Source organism: Struthio camelus, chromosome 13 (assembly GCF_040807025.1).
Source record: "Struthio camelus isolate bStrCam1 chromosome 13, bStrCam1.hap1, whole genome shotgun sequence".
Classification (NCBI taxonomy): domain Eukaryota; kingdom Metazoa; phylum Chordata; class Aves; order Struthioniformes; family Struthionidae; genus Struthio; species Struthio camelus.
The window spans coordinates 17339477-17359731 of record NC_090954.1 but is presented as its reverse complement, the minus strand read 5'-3'; the positions used below and the strand labels follow the sequence as shown (position 1 = coordinate 17359731).

Genomic DNA, 20255 nt, shown 5'->3' with positions numbered 1-20255 from the left:
CCAGCAACGTATAAACACATCCCAGAAGAAAGCAACACACGACACAGAAATTATGACTACTCACGGAAAGGGGAGGTCGGCAACGCTCTGCTTTGCGGTCCTCCTGGGTGGTGTCTTTAGCTCACCAGGTGACAGAGACTTCGTAATTCAAGGGGCAATGAAAAAACAAGAAGGATCTGTCAGGAAGAAAAAAAAAAAAGAAAACAGGATAACTTTCTGAAAAATGAACTGTAAAATACTAGTCATTAAGTACAGCTTTTGAAAGTATTTTGGTATTTATCTCTCACAGGTTTTAACTGCCAAAAGGGCGGCACAATATCCACTTTAGGGTGGCAAAAATCATCTTTCAGAAGCATCTTTCCTTATGCTTCCTTGTTCTCCCTCCTTCCTGCTCCAAATGTAGAGGGAAACCTAAGCAATGAGTTTGGTTAGTCATTTAACTTTCGCAGTGCTAAAATTAACCGAAAGGAATTGATACTACTTTCTTCCTACTCAATTCCCCAAGAAAGTAAAGGCATGAAAAATTTTGGGTAGCAGCCCTCAGAACTTCTGGATCAAGACCTTTTCCCCTCCAGTGTCTTTCCTGAGAAAGGTTTAATTTGAGGCTCGCCAACTGTCACCTTTCAGCAGACCACTTGCTGCACGCACTATTAATCAACACTTCTCTGGGTCAGTCTGCAGTCCCTTATACTAACTGATGGCTTCCACATTTTCTTCAGATTTTTCCCTTATCTTCAAAAAATGTTTTTGGAAAAGAAAATTTAGCTAACATGTCCACACCCTGGGCAACTGATTTATTTTTCATCTGGTCAATGAAATGATCCAGTTAGAGTCACAGCTACTTGTAAGATAAGCTGGAAAAAATACAGGTTTCAGCTTTCATCAGGAAATTACACAACAAGAAAAACTAGGAAGAGGGGATTGGTCATGCAGCCTAACAAATCTGAACAATTGATACTCACTCACTCAAAAAAATAAAATCAACACAGGCTGGGGGTGGGGGGGAAATGGACAAACAAACCATCAATGCTAGAGTGAATATTTCATAAATATATACAAACAGCTACAAAGACACGTTAACGTTTTCTGCTGCTATGTATGCAACTTCGAAGCAGTCTTCTATTAGCACGGAGAATATTTAACACTGCCAGCTTCATCTATTGCTTTCAATGCATTTAAATTAATGGCACTTATTTTTGGTTAAAAAAGAAGCTTGATGCTTTCTGGCCAGAAACATGCTATAGGATATTCTAAGAATAGGAACCAGTGTAAAAACAAACAATGCTTTGAATTGACAAAAGTTCAAGTTTATCTGAAATACAGATAAACTCCCTACGTAGCAAATGGACTTTATGTCTTTACTACAAAAAAGCTTTAAAGAAGTAGGTAGGATTCATAATCTCTTTTTTCCACTTACTTGCTTACTTTCTTTTGTGCAATCCTACCGACCTATACCTCAGTGCAAATCACACTTGTACTACCTAATTTTTCCAAAGTCAGTACCATTTACATTATTATAATCACTATTATAGCTCTCTTACACCTTCCATATTTGTACATCACTATTTTGGTGACTTCTGAATTTGGAAGAGAAATACATGCAAGAAGAGTCCCAGGTTACACCGCGATTTAACCCAATACTGATAATCTACCAAGAAAACACAAGTAGTAATCTGTAAGAGCTAAATTTAGTCTGCTTTGAGTCACAGTTGTGCAAAAATTAGCAAGAGGATGTATAGGATCATCTTGTAATCCCCAAGACAGACTATCTCGTACATAGGCTTTTAAAACACGCGACAGGGAGGTGTCTGCTCACAGAGAGGCTCCCGTGAGACCGGGGAGCACTTGGACTTCCCCAGGGACGATGGCAGTGGCCCGGGCGCCTCGCAGCTGCCCCTGCACCGCCACGGCCCCCGCTCCTCCTCACCCAGCCACTCGTAAGGAAGAGACAGTAGACGATGCAAAACTGTCTTTACAAAAAAAAAAAATAAAAACAAACAACTAAAAGTGCAGACTTTCCAAACATCAACTAACTCTTAAGAGATTTAAAAGCATTTGGATTTTTTTTTTCTAAACCTGCTCTGACACCACAAAATTTTAGTATTGCTACAACTGCTATTTCTAATTTCTCCTTTGCCATTTTCTTGTTTAACATGCAAGAGATCCCATGATGAAACAGTCCAGCTATAACTGAATAAACAAACAAGTAACTAAATTCGCTCTCCACAAAGTAAACTAATCAGGTAACAAAAAATAAGTTTCAAATTTCATCATAGGGTTGTTTTTTTTTTTTTTGGTAAGTTACTTGTTAGGAAGATTGGTTAAAAATACAACCCAACAAGTTTAAATGTCTGTAAATTCTAGAAATAATTTTTTTTTTAACTTGATGAGCCTTTCTGTAAGAGGAGAGTTAAGAAGTATGTGTCTTCTACCACTGTGCAGAAACAAACAAAACCAATAGAAAATGAAGCAAAAATAGAAAGATATGGAGTTGTTCCTTTTAAACTTCTACTAGAGTGAAAATAACACCACAGGCTTACAAATAATTTCAACAGACATGATATAATTAGTCTAAAAATATAGTAACCTAATGTCTCATATTTTTCAAAGCAGAATATTTGCTATGTATAGATCTTTAGCTGACATTAAGCATTTTTGGAAGTTAAGAGACTATGTCTCCAATTTATCAGCATCTAACAATGAGAGATCAGTATTTTGAAAGTAGTAAGAGAAACTGGAATACTTCTCTAATATCGAGACTTGGTTCAGAGCGATACTGCACGTTCATGATAAAGGAACTGTCATCAGATGCTCAATTAAATGGTGATGACAAAAGAATTAAATTTGTATTGAAAATAATTCAACCAAAGGGTAATTTTCCCTCCGTAATTCGAAAAAAGGATCATGAGTGGTGGATTTAGATGCTTCCAACCTCATCTTTAATGAGATCAGAAAATCACACAGTTCTGGATTTTTTCAGTACTTTCCTTTCAGGGACACACCTAAACCTTAACAGCTGAATTCAGCAGGATCACCAGAAAGAGCAGACACAAGCAGTCTGACTAGCGCACTGAAGCAATTCGTTCCCGACTCCTTACAGCAGAGGCAAGGGCACAGCGTAATGAAGAAAGCATCAGCCCTTCATGGAATGGGTTGCTGATACCTTCTGTCCTGCTTCTCCACGCGCAGTTACTGATATGCTCGTGTTCTGCAGTAACTGAAATGCCTCATGCTATGAGGAAATGACAAAAAATATTACATCTAAACGTGTCCCTGAGTATGTGTATAGACAAGGTCTTTCACATTATACAAAAAATAATATCAAAAAGGCAAAATAAGGTTTTGATTTCAAACTACTACTCCCAATGCCACAAAGACTTATGCATCAACTTAACTGTTACATCTTGGCTTTTCTAGAGCTATTTCATGTAAATAAAATTGTTAAGTTGCAAATTAAATGTGTTTAAGTTTCTATTAAGATTGTGTGTTTATATTTTTATTGTGGATAAACCCAAAGCCCCCATCATGCTATTAATTCTTTACGATCCAACCTACACAGTTTAAAGACCCAAGAGACAACACAATAAACTGTTATCTGTATCTGAAAATATTTCATAGTTACCAGATATTTAAAAAAAAAAAAAAACCACAAACAGACAGCATAATAGTATAAAATGAAACACAATTTGCAACGAAAGCCTGTGGCTTTTCCTTGCATTTCCTTGTCATTCTACCAAAGAGCTATTTCCAAATCCGAACGAGTTACTTTGAATCAAATTTATGAAGGGACTTGAAAACACATGACAAACATTGGAGTTTCCACATGTTCATAATCCTTCTCAATTTTAGTGAAAATGAAGTGTAAACATCTATAAATTTAGGTGGGTGTCTCTTGGTGTTATTGGCTGCACTAATAATCTTCACACCTTGCTCACTTCCCTCTCTAAAATATAATTTATATTCCTGTTAATACCAACAGTACTAGGAACAGCACTAACAACGCACCTCAAAAATAGAAAGAGTTAATTCAACTTACAAAGTCGGTAAATTACTCTCAATTCTAAGTAATATAAAATCCATAAACCTACTATATGTTGCAAGACCTGGTCCATACAGAATAAAACTCCAATACTTCTGAGATGTTATCTATAAACAGTCAGACACTAAATACATACAGACAGTATTCGGCACACTTTATGCCATCACGTTTCTTGCCCTCATTTATGAATAATTAATAAATCATGTTTCTTAGAGGAATGTTATAGATTACACATGCAATAATGATAGAAACGGAATATTCTTACAGCTACGCACAGATAAAATAGAGAATTGTAAAACTAAGGTAATATTCACAATTTGTATTTAATCCTGGCCCATATACATGCTGTCTTTTATTAAATTATCACGTTTCTTTCTTTAGTCAGAGGATCTCTAGATGATTCGGTGCAAAGTACTCACCCACTGAGCATCGTTAAAGTTTTTCTGCTCATTTTTGAAAACGTTGGCCCTACGCCGGGTAGCTTCCTCTATGACTCATCACTACAGTACTCGAACGCCTCAAAATCCTAACGATGGTGATTTTCACAGTACCTAAGAGGCTACTATTCCCATTTAATTGGATAGGATCTTGGCACATAAAGACTGAACACAAAGTATTCGCTAACATCCTGTGCCCAATTTTCATAGTATTTAGCATTATACAGCACTTCCCCTGCTATAGAACCACTCCAGTTGCCTTCCGCTGGAGATCTGAGTAATAAACATTTTTCCAAATTAAGGAGTAAGTACAGATTTCCTGGCTACACCACACCCGGTTCTGGATAGAGACCTGCCGTCACCCCGAATCCTGCAGCACACCAATTCCAGTTCACCTACCTCCTTAACATTGCAGTTACACAAACACGACAGCCTACATTTTAAAAATAACACACCACCCTGCTGCCAGGAGAAGCAATATTGCTGAGAGAGGCAACTCTCTCCCTACCAGCGATCCTCATGCTGCCGGGCCGCACCTCCCCATGCTGTGAGGCCAGGCAGGTGCCTATGTGGTCACACGCTCAATATCAAAATGTTTGGGGTCCTCTGTCTTCTCTGAGCCCTCCCCAGTTTAAGTTTTCATCAGGTCTTTAATCCAGCTTGGGGGACCACCACATGAATGTATTCTCCAGCCCAAGCGTCGTGGGGCGCACACGGGGACAGCAACACGTTGGTGGGACGTCCAGAATTTCAGAGGTGCTGACGAGGGACCACAGAGCTGCAGAGTGAGGCAACCCTTGCAGAGACCATCCCCTTCCTGAACCTTGCTTCTTCCTCACAGCAAAAAAAAAAAAAAAAAAAAAAAAAAAAAAAAAAAAAAAGGTAAGTCTCCTGAAGAAAAAGATATCATCTTGAAACTTTACACAAAGGCCAGAATGAAATCAAGTGGTAGATTTTAGTTCTGGCTAATCCTCAAGGTCCTTTTTTCCTTTTTTTTTTGGCAGCTTGACTAACGGCACTTTAATATAGTCCATGTTTTAATAGAGGTAGATACATGGATAAACAGATTCTGCTCACTGGTGAAAACATAACACAGCATTTAAAAAGTGAGGAAAAGTCTAGTACATTTATGTCAACTCACTCTGACCATACAGTGCAAACTCCATACTCAGTAGACAGAATTATCATCCTGAAGTAATCCATATAAAGCAATGCTTTATAAAATACAAACATTACAACAAATCAAACGCCATCTGGAATGGGTATTCCATTTGGTACTTAACACAGATGTCAATTACTGAAAGTGATATCGATCAAAACCTAACAGCCTTGACAAACGATAGTAAAACTTTCAAGATACCCCTTTCCTCATCCTGACATCAATATATATAATGGAAATTAGGTTTATGAGCTTTAGGCCAAACTTAAAAGAAAAACATGATTTTTCTCTACCTATTAGCTACCAAAAGATATGAGAGTGGTAAATTAGTAAATGGAAATTAACTGACTCTTTTGCTAATGAATAATAATAGTAAAAAAAGCTTTTAACAGCCATGAAATTATGAACACAAGCGCTTCAATATATTACAGCTGTAGAACAAAAAGAAAAGAAAGAAGTTACAAAAAAAATGAAGAAATGAACCGTTTTCTGAAGTACATCAGTTCTCTAACCCATCATAATTGACACCTTTACAAACTTCTAGCAAAAAAAACCTAAATTTCTTTCCTACAGAATATTATGAAAAGTCAAGAAAACAATTTGAAGCATAGACTAAAGTCAGCAAGAACGGTAATCCACCACCTGACAGTAACAGGAAAGATGACAAAACCTTAGCAGCATTACTCACAAGAGGCAGAAAATACAAACTAAAGCTGAATCAAGGAAGCCTACCTGCTGGCACTTCCTTTTAGGCTGCCTTCTGCAGCAGCTCAACCTAGCAAAACACCAGCCAGCATCAGGCGATCACAGCAGTCTGACACTTGCCTAGTTAAGGTAAGCTCGCTACCGAGTACACGCTACAACACACACCTGGAAAACTAGCGAAAGGTGCATGCACGCGTAGCCAGGTAGCAGAACTAGCCCTCCGACTCACCTCAGCCTCCGGGTTTAATTGCAACGATACAAACAGCCGAACAGGTAATATCCAATGCAAATGAATCAGGAGCTTCACTTGTAAGCATGGAAATAAATATAAGAGTGCTTAGCATCACTTTACACTGAGAGTTGCCAACTATGCAGAATAAAACAAAATGGAGAGAAGAAGGAAAAACTTACAGTGAAAACATTGCTAACTTTCGAAACAACTGTGCAAAGCCTGAGCGCTATGTGCTGTGGCAGCCGCATCCGAAGGGCACTGACAGTACGTAGGTGGGACCGTGAAGGTCGGGGAGGGGGAGAGGGAAGAGAAGAACCGGATAATCCTCTTAGTCCCAACATAGCTCACCTCAGCACGGAACAGAACCATGGCTTCCGCAAAGCGCCAAAAACACTTGGGGGGGGGGGGGGTGGGAAACGCGTCCGTAGCAGCCACTCAGGGCTCCCAGGAGCAGCCACCGCAGCACCGTCACTGGTCGGCACCTAAAACGGCCCTGTGTACCCAGCGCCCTAACGCACCGGGCCAAGGCGAGCCCTGGACCTCCTCTCCACACTGCGCCAGCTGCTGAGGGAGAGGCACCCAGCCCGGCTCCGGTAACCCCCAGTGACAGCCCGAGGGACCTCGGCAGCCTTCCCCGCACCGCCCCCACACAACGCCAGCCGAGCAGACGTGAAATTTGCTCTGGATATAAGCAAAAACTTGAAATCCAAACAAACAAAGACCTAGCCCAACACTATTTTACGCCAAGCCAGCAGTAACAACAATTCCAAACACCGGGTTTGGATGAAACTTATTCTTTACACGCATACTGACGTCACCAGCGTCTCACTCATTCATATATATGTTCATTATCTCTGAACACATGTATTCAGAGAGACACACGCAGGCTCACATGCCATCTCTCTCTTGCTACATATAGAGCTATTTCAGAAATAAGTTTACAGAGAGAGCAAGCAGCTGAGCAGGGCAGTTGCAGAGGAGGGCACCTAAGAGCCTTAAGCAGCAGGCTCCGTAGCTCACCTGCCCTTGCAAGCACGTGCTCCTTCCTAGCAGCTGCCAAAAGAGAGACCCCACCAGTATGATCACGGAAGGGACAAATCCCCACCTGCTCAGACGAGGTCCGAAGCATGGGGGGGACCCTCCGGGGCGGACCCTCCCCGCGCCCCGACACCAAACAGCAGGGGGGAAACCAGCAGCTCGGCCTGCAGGAGCGCGCTCACTGCGCCCGTCTCTCTCACGCGCCACCCCGAGAGGGCAGCAGGCCGCAGAGGAAGTTGAAGTTACCGAGACAGAGCAGCAAATCAGAAAATTAAAAAACCCAAAAAACAAAAACAAAGCCAAACAAGAAAACAGGCATTACAGAATGGCAACCCCCTGCAACTAGCAGCACGCTCCCGAAAAATCTCACAGATGCTCACAGATGCTTTTTGCCCATTCATGACTTCCGATCCTCTTTCCTCAGTTATCAGCATACATACACAGCAGACAGTTTTACAAGGTGTTACAAACACCACCCGTTCTCAGGAACTGTTTCCCTGTGAATATATTCTCTACTATATACAATATTATCCACCCACTAAAAGCAACAGCTCTTCAAGAGCAATGCAGCACCACGATACCAAAACGTTGCCACTAATGAGCATCAGCTGCACTTTGCACTGCAGTGTGTTGTCAGGAAGGGTGGAAAACCATGATGAAATTTTTGCTCCTGTACATCCATATCTATCCACATTTAAAATATCTAAATACCATCTGAAACTTCTTTTTTGTAATGTGAGTTGGAAAGAAATTAGATAAATAATAAAATAATTATTTTAATAGCTAATTAAATAAAATTTCCCCATCTCTAAGTATAGCACTGCTCTAATAAAACAGTGACATAAAACCACATGCTTGGTTAATTTATAAACAGAAAATAAAAGGCCAACTGAGAGGCAAGCCAGAACTGTCATTTGAAATTAGGGCATATGACAACCCTAATGTGATTTGAAATTCAGATTTATATTAGGCCTCATTAAACAGTTTAGAGAAATTCATAAATCTTTTTACTGGGTCATTTTTTTTTTCCAAATTACCTCTACAGAATGATGTACATAAATACATAAAGTAAAATATACTAGTTCTAAACCATAAGATATTTTAACGAGATATTATTTTTTTCAAGTCCTATCATCTTTCATCTATGCAAATGGAAAAGGCAAGATCTTTCACATTCCCATTAAAGAAACAAAGAATAATAAAAACTTCTGGTATATATATATATTAGACCTTGCTTCTAAAATAATTCCCAACTAAACAGCCCCAAATATTCAGAAAATTCAGACAAGACTTGCCATTTGCCTTTTACATAAGCATTAACTCTGAAATCAACTTTTTTTTTTTTTTTAAATACAAACTGTAATTTAAGGACAGATTTTCTAGGTTCTCTTTTAGTTTATTTCTTCCGATCATTGCCCCTCATAGCACCTGTCAACGTCAGGGCTTAAACCAAGAGCTTGATACGACACAGCAATAAAACAAACATACGACTTATCAGCCGTCCCTAGTTAATGGAAATAATTTCATTTGTTCATTAGTCCCTTAAGAGCCACCTTATGATTTCTGCCAGCCCAGGATTCATTTACAGTGGTCTGTTTGTTTACATTAACTTTCTGCTCAGGTTACTTATACAGTACCTATTATCATGATCTCTAAAATTTCACAATTTTTAAGACATTTATTGAGATAAAGGTTATAGCCCTTCTTTTTTTTAAACATTTTTTGGAAAAAAATTGGTGAAACTAATGCATAGAGAAATCACCTTTATATACTCTGAAACATTTGGTGCTAAGCATAAAGCCACTTTGACAAGCACAGCGTAGTTCTGCTCCTAGCCATTTCTATCGCCAGCCCTCTACATTGAGCAGACTTGATGAGTTTAGAATTTGCAGAAATTAAATACACATCGATAAACCATACTGGGCTTGCTTCAGTTTTTACAAAACACAGAAAAGAGTCAACGGAACAGAAGAGCTTAAAGGCCAGAGTCGAGAGCAGAAGCATTTGGGCATCGAATACTGGAGAGCACCCTAAGTGAGCATAAATGCACTTAGATAGGATTTTCAAGTATTAAAAGCTAACAACAGTGAATCTATACATAGCCACTGGTAAAAACAGAGCTTAAAGGGACACCGATTGCTCCTTGCTTTGCTAAATTAAAATAATAATAAGACAAGAAGATTGAAAGGTTTCCCCTTTTCAATGAAAAGGGTAACCTTAGAGATCTGTATGTACATGGAGACAGGTCTACTTTTAGGTAATAAAACTCTGGACAACACAACTATTATCTAAATTTCAGAGTACAGAATTTCAAATGACCTTCTGAAAAATACTTGGCTTATAACAGAATATCATGGACTGCAGCTAGACGTTCATAATCATACAAAAAAACACTGCTCGTGTCAAAGGATACCACGTACACAAAGCACAAAGCTTTACACACATGATGGCAAATAATTTGTACCTTGATGAAAACAGATACCTGGAGGGTATCTCATGTAGGTATGGCTGACAAATTCTGTCTGAACATATGCTGATTTCAATTTTTCTAAATAATTTCCACATTATCACGCTGCTTCTAAAGAATCCTCAAAAAAACCCCCACACTATGGACAGACTGCCAAACACTAACATACCCATGCTCAACTCTCAGATTTTTACATCATTTGCTCTTACCGGAAATGCAAATGATTACGTGCAGACTACAACTTAGAACTGTTCTTTCTTGACATTTGCTTCTTAACACTCAGCTGAATTATATTCAAGATTCATTTAGGTGTACTACAACATATGTGGAGAAGCTTAGAGAGCTGCAATTGTCCAGCCTGGAGAAGAGAAAGCTCAGGGGATCTTAAATGTGCATAAGTACTTGATGGGGTGGGTGGGTTAAAGAAGATGGAACCAGAGTCTTCTCAACGGTGCCCAGAAAGGACAAGAGGCAATATGCACAAATAGAAAAATAAGACACTCCATTTAAACATGAAAAAAAAAGTTATTACTGTGAGGATGGTTAAATGCTGGAACAGGTTGCCCATGGAGGTTGTAGAGTCTCCATCATTGTAGAGACTCCTGACCGGACATGGCCCTGAGCAACCTGCTCTAGCGGTCCCTGTTTTTAGCAGGATTTTGGATTCAATGATCTCCAGAGGTGCCTCCCAACCTCAACAATTCTACGATTATTCACATTTGAGTATAATTTTTATGCTGCGCAGTTGTGTGATCTAACTGCTATTTTTTTTATTTTTCAATGCTGAAGACACTCAGAAGTCACCTTTCTCTTACTTCATTGGTATACTTAAAGGTTTACTTAAGGCGTATACTTAAAATGATTGTTGTACACTGTCCTCAAATGCAAGATCTAGAATTTGATTAAAGAAAGCTTCATACATGCCTTCAAAAACAATAAGGGGCTAAGCACCCTTTTCTTCCCCCGATTTGTGCTTGTTATCTATGCAGTTAATAGTATCATTACAAGGAAGGCAATCATTGCACTTGATCTGCAGAACAGGGGAGAGCAAGATGGGAGAAGAAGGAAGAGCAGTTCAGCAAAGACAAATTGAGATTGGCCTGACAATACCAACCACTAGAATAAGGAGGAGGGAATACAGACATTCTTATATCTGTCTACCCATTTCTCCCAAATTTAATGAAGTACTGATCCCAAAGATATTACACTCCCCTAAGCTCTGAGAAAATCAGGCAGATAGTAAAACGAGGGACCCAAATTAGCGTCCCCCTGGCGAAGCCCGAGGCTGACCGTGGTCTGTAGGCTGGCAGACATCACCCCTGGTGCCAGACAGGGGCACTGCGGACAGCCAAGGTGCATGGGAGGAACCGTCAGCTCTGGCGACGATTCACAGAATGGAGAAGAGAAGGAACTAAAGTTATTGTAGGGGACCAGGGAAAAGGGGAAGATCACTGGGAATACAAGCAGAGGGAAATCGGTGAGTGTACTGGTGGGAGGGCTGCTGGGGGGGATCAGGGATGAAAGGGATGAAGGACACAAATCTGCTGGCAGTGAAGCTTCATTAGTTCCACTAATCACAGAACAACTTGTTTATGGGGAAGCATTTTGGTTTGTTTGTTGCTTGCCTTACAAGGATGAACAGGTGTCTCAATATATTCTGTCTGTGGAGTAACACAGGAACAGCAAATACTGAGCACTCGCTGTTCAGGCTCAATTTATAAATGGAAAAGTGATTCTGCATTCAACAGGAAGGATAAAAACGGTATCCTGCTGTTCACTGTGGGAGACAGAATTTAAATATCCTGTAATATAATTTGGTACATCACCACATATCAGGCTTGACTTTCCTAATTTACACCAACAGAGTTCTTACACAAGAATAAATCCTTTCAGTTCAAGGCAGACAGTTCTGATTTACACCAGGGCAAGTGGAAGAGCATGAGACCCTTCCTATCTTAATAAAATTTGTCATCTACTGTTAACTGCATTAATGGCAGATATAATCATATGCTGGTATTGTATTACAAGATAACAATATCAGCACTGATTGAAAGGGGAAATAGATTACTATTTGGTGTTAAGTCATTTACACCATCATTCACAAAAATCAATTAATAGGTTGCAGCGTTCTCCCCTTTCAGTTTCTTTTTAATTAGAAGAATAAATCACATCACAACTAAAAAGAAGCCAGAAGCACCCACTTTGGGGAAGAAAGATTTTAAAGGAAGGCTTTAACAAATGCTCTTATATTCACGTTTAGATGATGATAGGCCACAACGAAACTGTAATTCCTTTCAATAAAGTCATACTTTAAACTATACTGAGGACAATTTTTCCTTCAAATCCCAAATTTCTCCATGGTGCAATGCTGTTTGGCCACAGACTTAGAGTTTGTAGAAGATAAGACCAACAAAACATCCAGTCATAATGTGAATGCCACCTGCCTAAGTAATTTTTTTTTGAAATATTCCACTTTTAAACAAAGATACACAATTTAAAGGTATTTAGAGTGTAGCTTTCAGCACCATTCTCATTTTCAAGCTGAAGTGCAACCTGCTGGCCCCACTGCTCACCCATAAGGGCATGATTCCAGATGGCTTTTCTCATATATATATATATATATATATATATATATATAAATATTTTAAAAAACATGAAACTTCATTAGAACAGGGCATACAGACTCCTGCAAAGACATATAATTTAACTGTTGAAAATTGCTTTCCTTTCACTAGATCTTGTATCCTTTTCTGGACTACATTAAAGTTCCCACTAAAAAATGAGATTGTCCATGAGCATTGGTAATATACCTTTCATGTTTAAACTGCTCGTTTTTACAGTATCTTCCACAAGATATTCTACAATGCCTTGATCCCTGCCATGAGGAGTTCCTAATCTAAATACGTACAGCTTTGTAGATATACATTGGAGAAAGGAAAGTGACAAACAGGAGCAGTTTCTTTAAATCAATAGGATCCACTCTAGGCAAAATTATAAGGGTGGGGAGGGGGAAACCTGTGCCAAGAATTAAAACATTGCTGGATTTTCTCAAAATGTTCTGAAATGCTCTTCTGTGGCTAGAAGATACACAGTTGAAAGAACAGGAAGACACCAAATGGGCGGACCAAGGCTAGGGAACAGCAGCAGAGCAAACACCAAGCAGGTGACCTGAAACACAAGGAAGATAGATGCGTAGGAACAGAGACTGCAGAAGAGATTCAGCATGGAGATTCAAGAAGAAAGATCATATAAAACCAACACACAAAGCAACTAACCAGGTAGCTACATCCTTCCCTCTCTCCAGATTACAAAATGTCGTTGCTGAAGAATTTATGCTGCTTCCGAATGCTGCAGCAGTCAGGATGAGAAAGATGGAAGGGCTAACCACAAATATACAGAACCAAAAAAGGATGTTAAGACAGGTTTTGGAGGAGAAGGTACATCCTGGATCTGTGGAGCAAGGGACAAAATACAAGAGACCTCTGAAATACAGGTCTTGAGATGCAACTGGGAAAAAAGAAAACTGTGTGTTAAGGAAAAAAAATACAGACTTTGATTCGGCTACATTGGATTTCAGCCCTGAACTTGACTAGGGCTACAAAGTCAGATTTCTCCAGATCATTTCTTTGATCAAGAGATAAGCATGCCATCCTTAACTTCTTACTGAACCTCCTCTAAAGCTACAGATACCTGTAGCCTGGATAGCTGCTTCCCTTGCTTCCCTTAAGTTTTGCAGCAACCTGGCTCTCCAGAAGCACAGCAGGTCTAAGCTGTCCTTCTCCAAGTAGGATAGCTCCAGCCAAAGATTATTATTTGAGGCAGCGATAAACTCCTGACAGACACCAGTCTGGACCTGAGAAAGAATAGATCACTCACAAACCACTCCATCTTTTCATCCTTACCTGGCCATCTAGGTCCTTCATGAAGAGAAAAACGTGCAGAAGACATCTTCCCCCCCCCCCCCCCCTTTAAAGACTACAAGCCAAAAACTTGTTCAGGTAGGGCGTTGCTCTAGTAAAGGTGAACAGCAGCACTGAAGCAGTAGGGACGCCAGCAATCCTAAGCACCGCGATTAAAACTTGAGGCTGACCACAGCTGTCCCTACAGATCTTGTATTAGTCTTACCATCACCAATAGTCAAGACTTCTATAATCAAATAAATGTTACTCTTCAAAGGGCAGGTGGAGAAATCAACTGTCATGCTTGCTAACAGAAAGATCTGATCAAGGATAGCGAGTATTAAAATACATCCATATCATTATCCTTCTGTTTTATATTGAGTCTTCTTTGATCCAAAGCATTCAGCTCATGTTTAGGAATCCAAGGCTTGTCTTAAACGTTTATATTACGTTTACAAATAGTGTACGTCAAGGCCTCTGAGTAGAAATCTTAGGTTACGAGGCAGCTCCTCTATTCATGAATCCAAGCTTCCCCCCCTCCACCCCCCCCAAGCCAACATCCTACTTCTGCAGAAATTTTTGAAGTTTTCACTCAAGGTCATCCTGCAAGTCTCCCCCCTCCCTCCAAACTAAACTGACCTACTTAAAAGGATTTTTTTTCCTTTGAAAAACTTTAGAATGAGAAACAAAATGTGAAGTGTTTTTAGTAGCCCAAACAAACATCTGAGCTAGGAAGTTCTGATTTTAACCCCAATTCTGATACTTATTGCTGAAATGTGTCTTTGTCTTAAAAGATTTGATATCATTAGCTACTTTTTACAGTATTTTTGAACGTTAAAAATATTTTACTCTCTTCACAGGTGACAAACTCAAGCATTAGGAAAAACTAATTTTCAGTATTTTGCTAAATCTGATGCAGTTTTAAGATTATTAAGATCAGATTTCTAGTGCATTACACGAACTTCAAATGTCAACAACTGAAGAAAAAAATCAGGGTTAATAGGTTTCGCCAAATACAGCCACTGCCATTCAATAATATATCACAAGTTACAAGTTCTCTGGAAGAGAAACTTACTATAATATCTCTGATTCTACTGCACAATAACTTCAGGTTTTAAATGTAGTCCACTTTATAACCCTACAAAGTCAAACTTATATCCACATAGTTATAATCCTCTCGAAACAACAAAAACAAGATGAACAGCTACCACTCATTTTTCTGCTCTGCTTACTTAGATATACACCTAACAAAAACACTCTGTGAAGTTCTACTTTTCCAGCAATAGGTGGCACTATCAAATACCACTTGCACAAGCCTCCACTGTGCACCATATCATTTTATTTTCATGTGGACAGGGCAATACAGCTGAAATTATTTTCCTTTCTGCTTCCATTAAACAGAAGAGAAACACATCTTGCTGCCGCTTTATTTTCTGTTTTGACTTGCAGTAATGCTCAAATACATTTTTTCAACAACTAGACACTTGTGAGAAATGCATATTGCTATTGTTTTGAAGAGTATACAGCTGTAGAGAAGCAGAAATCACGTAAAAATACTGCATTCCCCTACAATCTGAACGATAGTATTAACAAAATCCACAGCTTTAAAATAAGTACCGTCTCAGCACTTTTGGCTGTCTTTTCAGTGACCTGTTAAAATTTATAAACACTAATCCATTCTTCCTCCAATTTCCATATTTTCCCAGATTTGTAGATGACACCCATGTTTAGTAGCTCACAAGTCCTCTTGGCTTGCAAAATTAGCTCTTCCCCTTCAACCTATTTACCACCTTTCTCTTTCTTCTTCCTTCCAGCTCGCCAGCAAGAGTACAACGGTAACTGCTGCTCTCTCTCCTTCGTCCACTAGTGGTAGGTACGCTGGCTCCGCAGGGTCGATTGCGCAAAGATGCTTAGCCGCTGCGACACAGTCGGAGCTCTGAGATTAGTATTTATGAGACAGATCATGCATGTAATATTGTTTTTGAGATTTGCCACTTCTCCAGTGTAATTTTTAAAGTCCCAGCTCCAATATAACATGCTTCTCAACTAAGCTGTTTACATAAGGGATATACCTTATGGGAAAGAAAAGAATACCAGAGTAATTCTCTCCTGGATTTTAATTTCTTTTGTTTCAAAGTAAAATGCACTGAAAGCCCAGAAACTACTACTGTTTGTCTCAAGGCAAAGAAGGAATTAAACACCAAAGCTGTTTTCTTAAGTCTTTTGGTTATTACGGCAAAAGCATTAAATCACTTTTAAAATTACTTACTATATGCTATTAGGCAACCTTCTCCTCTTTCTCCACAGATCAGCCACATTCCTGCAACTTCGCAGCACTTTCCAACACAAAGTGTGCTTGCTGCGATGCCATCAACAGCCCGATGACATGCCATGCTTCGCTCTCCATTGTCCACTGGCCTTAGCTGTTCATTATCTTGACTGCCGTTCCTACAAGATAACGATACCCTTGGCCTCTGCCTGTGACTAACACATTTCGCTAGAGGGATTCTTTTAATTGAAGCACATAGTAAACACTTCGTTTTGGAGCAACAGCCAAACTTTTAACCGAAAACTTGCTTCTCCAACTGGTAGAGGGCAAATAGGAAATACATTTTAAATGCAGCTAATACATAGCCCTAAACAGGAGATAGCATCTCCCTTACTGCACCAAACTTGGCAATTCCCACTGTGGCCCTAAGAAACAGCACTCCACATTCTGCTCTAATGAAACATGCCTTCTACCAAGAAGTCCCCCAACTACACTACCGTTTCAATAATAATGCAACATACATGAAATTACTAAAAAGTTCTCTTTTCAAAACTGCTTTATGACTTTGTACCTGTGTAATAATTTCAATTATAAAATAAGTAGAACAGATTTTCTTTTACCTACAGAATCATTTAAAGTTAAACTTAGCCAAAAGCAAGCAATCAGGTCATAACTACCTGTAGATGTTTCCCCAAATGAAGTCATTCAGTCTAATTCTTTTACCCAGCCACAAGAAACGGGATATCTAAGACTCAGGAACTTTCAGATTTAAGCATTTAGTTTTAAGGAATTACCACTAGAAAAATTAACAAGTATGAAACTATCACACATTTAAATGAGATGACAGCTTTTAATAATAAAAAAATTCTCAAAAAAGGGCAGCAGACTTTGTTTGAAAGACTTCCTCAGAAAGAAGGAAAAAAGAATCTGCTCTGCAGAAATACTTAGTTCTCACCACTCCAGCTGAAGCAAGGAAAACAGTCAAAACAGCAGTATCTGGCCAACTGAGTAGAAATGGCCAGTGTGTGCAAAAAAACAAACCAACTAATCACACATAGTACGTTTAAATGCTCTGGATAGAAACTTTGTTTTTAAAATATAACTTTTTTAAAAAAAAGCTTAACTACAACAATTTTTGTTTCATTGAATTCTCAGCTGGAAAATCCATATGTCAACAATAAATGCTACTAATAAATACATCTAAAGCTAGAGTTACAGTTTATATTTCCCTATTACTGCCCTCTATATGTTTAAGCTGTGTCTTTGTAGCATATTCTAATACACTGTCTGCCTTGGGCCCAGATACACCCCAAGACTGTTTCCTTCAGTATAGGAAGTGAAATCCTCCCCGACACCTTGGCATAGTTCTATAAAAACAGGCAAACTACAACAGCAGCACCCTGTCTGCCACTAGTTAAAAGTCATCAGGTGACTGATACCCAATCTGCAAATAAATGACATCCATCTGAGACAGCTGGAACTGGCCAACTTTCAGGAGGCAGCAGCCACTTCAAAGCCAGAAGAGCCATTCTAACCCATGAGAAGAGAAGGGACGGTCCAGACTGTGGAGACGTGTTTCCTAAGTTGTGGCACTTGTGGCAGGGCAAGGACGCCCGCTTTGGTGCCAGCTCCTTCAAAGAGCTCTTGAGCTTGGACATCTCCAACTCGGAGACCGTTGGAGCCAACAACTCATGGTGTAACACACCTAAAACCTGACTAATATTTCTACTTACTGGCTCTTTCATTGCTAACAGACAGATGGCCTAGTAGTTGAGCATAAACAGTTGCTTGTTCAAAGTGCCGAGACATGCTGGATGTCTCGGCCTCTCAGAAAACTCCCACCACTACGGCCCCCAACTCCCCAGTACCAACAGCTACAGTATCTGGCACTCCACCTGTGTGCAGAGCTGCACCAAGCTAAGTGATGCAGGGACTCCAAACTGAGAAAGCACATCTCAATGTAGTATAGTTATTACGAAGAAGATTGAAAAATGCTCCTTTCTGTGGTACAACAAAAGAACAGTTATGGGAGACAGAACAGGTGAAACCTATAATAATTTTACAATTGTACTCTTGATTTGTATATACAAGATGAGCATGTAGAGCATAACATGTCCTGTGCTATTACATTTGTTCACATGTAGATGCCCAAGGTTTAACTACTAACAACAGTAAACGTTGCACTGATCACCACTGCAAAGCCAGCTAACCCAGATATTTCCTTCTAGAAAAACAGTAAATTAAAAAGATGTATGTTATCTTTATTGAACAAATAAAATCAAGTTTGGGTTATTCCAATGCATTTTAAAACACAGCAAAAGTAGACTACATATGCAATAGTCTTTTAGAGGACTTCTAAAATAAGCTACTACCAAATCTTCCCTGCATGTGGAACAATATTAAGTTTCAGCTCTGCCTCTAGCATAATTAAGTACCCACAACAGCATAAAACCTTCATTAAATTATGGTGTTTGGAGTGAAATGTAAATTTGTCTTCCGATATGAGGTTGATATTTCAACCCTTTGCAGCCTGAATATCATTATGAGACCAGGAGGAAAAAAAACAAAAACAAAAAGATAGAATAAGCAAAACAGTTACTGGCGCTTCTGTTTTCTGAGTACTGAATAATCAAAAGGGATAACAATTAAACGTCCACATTTGCAAGAACAGCCCTGGAAACAATGATTACTTATTACTTCCTATGACATTCGTACGTAAGTCATTTTTGTTCCATCAACAGCAGACCTCTTGATGGGAAATAAAAGCAAAACAAGAAAGCCCTAAAACAAAAAACTAAAACATAAAGGCTCAGTTGTGCACCCACTTCAAGTCTACAGGAGCTCTCTCGCTGCATCCAAGAGCTGGACTGACTACTGAGAGAGTAACGTACAACACTGGTGGCTGCACTGCGACTATGGGAACAATTCCTGTGATCTCCTCACTCCTGTTGCCGTGCAGGACGCGGACTGCTCAGCGGAGAGTCTCCTCCTCAGAAAGCCCAGCCTTGGCAGCCACCGCTAACTCTGTCTGTCCCCCAGCAGAAAGCCTGACAGACCTCTGTCCCGCTACTCAAGCCAACCCATCCACAGGGCTGGGAGACTCGCGTGATACCACACAGAACTACAGGAGATCTGGTATGTAATAGTTATTGAATGACCAAACACAAATTCTTTTTTTTTTTTTTTTTTTTTTTTTTTTTAAAGTGACCAGTCAGAACAAGCCTTAAGAAAATCAACCTTGTTTTATCTTCTACTTTAAATAAATGATAAATATGGCACTGGATCAGGTTTTTACCTAAGTTGCTCTTACTCACATTACATCCAAAAGCCTCTCTCTTGCACATATATCAGAGCTGCGCAGAATACAAGGAGTATCTAACCTTCAGGGTTTTTTTAATATGTGCAAGTACAGAAAGGAAGCATCAATAAGTCACGTGACATTTAAGCACATACTTGGGAGAAGAGCAGGAAAAAGAAAGCCTCGTACAATGGCACTTCCCCATGTTTTTCCTATTTCAAGAGCTTTAAAAATTATCTCTCTGTGACATATATAAGAAACTCAAATGATTTTTCAGTATTCCTCTTTCAGTTTTTCAACATGATAGAACTGAACAAAGCACTTCTGGAATACAAACAATTCCGTGTGTACTTCATACAATAAAACACTGTTCAATTAAATATTTCTGCCTGCCATTATTTTTACAGAAAATATTTTCATAAAGATAGTAACTACATTAGTGAAGTCTTGTCTTTTTTTTAAAAACCCATGAGTACCACGGAATTTGTAAAAATATTTGGCAATTTATCATGACTTGTGGAACACTGCACACTCTCCCCCTTCTTAAGCATCTTTAGAAAAATCAATTCAAGTCTGGAACTTTTACTCAGTTTTATTAGAAACTGGCCTCATGCATTTTTTCCTATAAAATAACTATTAAAATGTATCTTGGAATTCTGTCCTACCGAATGCCTGTAAGCCTACTTACAACATGTAGATGTGGCATAATAAA

At 39.2% G+C, this 20255-nt stretch overlaps 1 protein-coding gene across 1 annotated transcript in view; it reads right to left on the bottom strand.

Annotated features, from left to right (window-relative positions):
• Positions 1–20255, bottom strand: part of TENM2 (teneurin transmembrane protein 2) — a 692618-nt gene that overhangs the window by 623789 nt on the left and 48574 nt on the right. Inside the window, exon 2 of the mRNA XM_068959701.1 lies at positions 65–176. The gene's annotated coding sequence lies outside the window, so the exon portion shown is untranslated. The remainder of the gene's footprint in view (positions 1–64; positions 177–20255) is intronic.